We start from the raw sequence: 3,217 nt of genomic DNA, 5'->3' as shown, positions 1-3,217 counted from the left end.
ATAGATAGATAAATATAGATATATCATTTTATACAGTGAGGAGGAATACAATAGCTAATTAGTCCACACAGCAGTAGAGAGGGCTCAGTTCAACACACTTTCATGGAACAGTTAATATACTGTAGGCCCTTCAACTCAAGCTGGCTGCCAGTCTAAGGTCAAGGAAGCAGACAGTGGATTCTTCTCTCAGGCAAGTTGGCCCAGCAGGCAGCAGATAGCAGGGTGGGGCAGCAACAATCACTAGCTCAGGATCTTAGGGAATCAGGTCCCAAAGGGATCGTTAACTTAAGTGATACGCTCTGACAGGACCCATCAACCTCCAGTCTGGCAAAGTAGGTCTCAAAGGAGCCTCCAGTTCCAGTGACATGATCCATGGGTTGGCTTGGCCCAAAGGTAGTGCAGCACATGGTTGAGGTAAAGAACTAGCTCAAGCAGCAGTACACTGGTTCAATCACCAGGGAGGAAGAGAGACAGGATGCAGGCAGCACAAAGTATTTATCTTGGTCACCCTCTAATCAAGCTGCAACCTGATTAAACTCCACCTACTTGTTCCTATGGAGGCTTAGTTGGCACAATAAACCTAACTGACACCATGAAAATTTGAGCTTCTGTTTTGTGTTTCCTCCTTTTTGATGAGCATTCTTATATAGACTCTTGGATTAATATATTCATTAATGGTAGCTTGGGATTATACAACTCTTTTGGTCTTCTCCAATGTGCTTATCTTTTACTTCTTTTTCTTGTCTTATTCTCTGGCCAGAACTTCCAGTAGAATCATTAGAAGCAGTGATTCCCCTTGCTCTCTGTTTCAAGGGGAAAGCTATCAGTCTTTCTCCATTAAGGATAAGTTGCCTGCTGGTTTTTTATGTATACCCTGAATCATATTGAGGAATCCCATTTTATTCCAATCTCTTTTTGAGTTTTCATTGAGAAAGGTCTTATATTTTATCAAATGCTTTTTCTGCATCTATAGAGCTTATTATATGGTTCTTTTTTGTGGTTGTATCAATGTGGTGTATTACATCAGCTGATGTTCTAACATTGGACTATCACTGCATCCCTTGAACAAATCCCATTTGGACACGGTGTATGATTCTTTTATTCTATTGTTCGTCCCCCTGAGAGGGGGTTATAGGTTGGTCATTGTGATTGATTCCCACTTTCTCTCCCCACCCTCCCCCAATCTTCCTGGTATCTCTACTCTCATTGTTGGTCCTGGGGGGTTTATCTATCCTGGATTCCCTGTGTTGTGGGCTCTTATCTGTAGCAGTGTGCATGTTCTGGTCTAATCCGATTTGTAAGGTAGAATTGATGTCATGATAGTGAGGGGAAGGAAGCACCACAGAACTAGAGGAAAGTTGTGTGTTTCATCAGTGCTATACTCCACCCTGACTGGCTCATCTCTTCCTTGTGACCCTTCTGTGAGGGGATGCCCAATTGGCTCCACTCCATTCCCCACCCCCATTCACCTTGGGTATGATTTTGTTCTGGGTCTTAGATGCAAAGTACTTGATCCCATTGACACCTCATGATCACACAGGCTGGTGTGCTTCTTCCATGTGGAATTTGTTGCATCTCAGCTAGATGGCTTCTTGTTTATCTTCAAGCATTTAAGACCACAGACATTTAAGACCATCAGTTTTCTTCACCACATTTACTTATGCACCCATTTGGTCTTCAGTGATGGTGTTGGGAAGGTGAGCATCACAGAATGCCGGATTGTTAGACCAAAGTGTTCTTGTGTTGAGGGAGTGCTTGGGTCAAGGCCTAATGCCCATCTGCAACCTTAATTCTTAACATATAGATATGAGTACATAGTTCTATTTACACATGTACATGCCTATATCAAATAGAAAACTTTATCATTGATATTGCTTGGCTCATACTAATAATAAAAGGACAAGTTTTTGTTCATTTTATTATTATTTACATATCAAGTATGTATTGCCTGCATTTGGGACAGACAGGTACTCTATAGGCTTGGCGGGTCTAAGATATCTGGAGTCTTGGCAAGGATAGCTGGCGAAGGCTGGGCTCAGCAGGGACTGTCAACTAGCTCTCCAACTAGCGCATTCACTCCATCACTCACCTGTGGCTTTCCAGCGTGGCGTCCTCTGGCTCATCAGACATGGTATGAAGTAGTGCAGATATGGGCAGAAGCTATAAAACTTGGACATCAAACTATACGTTCCCACACTTTCTTTAGGCCAGGGTAGGGAAACCTAATTTTGCCAAGGGCCATTTGGATATTTATAACATCATTTGCAGGCCATCCAAAATTATCAGCTTAAAAATTAGCCTGCTATAGTTGATCAAACACTTAATTAACTCACTCCTAAAGTGATGGCTAGATCTGCTTCTCTTGGGTTAGGTGTGCAATGTTAGTTGGTTTTTTTTTTTTATAACATTTTATTAGGGGCTCATACAACTGTTATCCCAATCCATACATGCATCAATTGTGTAAAGCGCATTTGTACATCGTTTCTCAAAAAATTTTCTCTCCACTTAAACCCCCGACATTAGGTCCTCATTTTTCCCCTCCCTCCCCGCTCCCCCCTCCCTCATCAGCCCTTGATAGTTTATAAATGGGTATTTTGTCATATCTTGCCCTGTCCCACGTCTCCCATCACCCACTTTTCGGTTGTCTGTCCTCCAGGGAGAAGGTCACACACAGTTCCATGTAATCGGTTCCCTCTTTCCTACCCATTCTCCCTTTACCCTCCCTGTTTTGCCACTCACACCACTGGTCCTGTAGGGCTCATCCGTCCTGGATTCCCTGTATTTTCAGTTCCTATCTGTACCAGTGTACCTTCTCTGGTCTAGCCAGACTTGCAAGGTCGAATTCGAGTCATGGTAGTGGGAGCGGGGAGGAAACATTTAGGAACTAGAGGAAAGTGTTAGTTGGTATTGATGATGTTGCTACTCCTAACTGCTTTTCCACATCAGTCTGAAGTTCAGTCAACTCTTTGCGATGGTAAATTTTGAAAAGAACTGCTTGTGGCAGTAAGTTGTTCTGAACACAGATGCCTGTTTCAATGCACGTCTTCTCAAAGTGAGAAATTCATGATTGTTTATGTAACATTTATAGAACTCAAACAGTGGGAGGTTGCTGGACCTACCTTTCAGCTCATCATCACTTTGCAGCTGAGTGATTCTCTGTTGTAGGTTTATTAGCAGGTTCCATATTGCATGGTGTTGCAAAAATGTTCAATTCCAT

The sequence above is a fragment of the Echinops telfairi genome, unplaced genomic scaffold, assembly GCF_000313985.2.
Source record: "Echinops telfairi isolate 266 unplaced genomic scaffold, ASM31398v2 ScPeMD7_14;HRSCAF=57, whole genome shotgun sequence".
NCBI classification, from domain to species: Eukaryota; Metazoa; Chordata; class Mammalia; order Afrosoricida; family Tenrecidae; genus Echinops; species Echinops telfairi.
The sequence above is the reverse complement of the archived record's forward strand: the minus strand, read 5'-3'. Positions refer to the sequence as shown.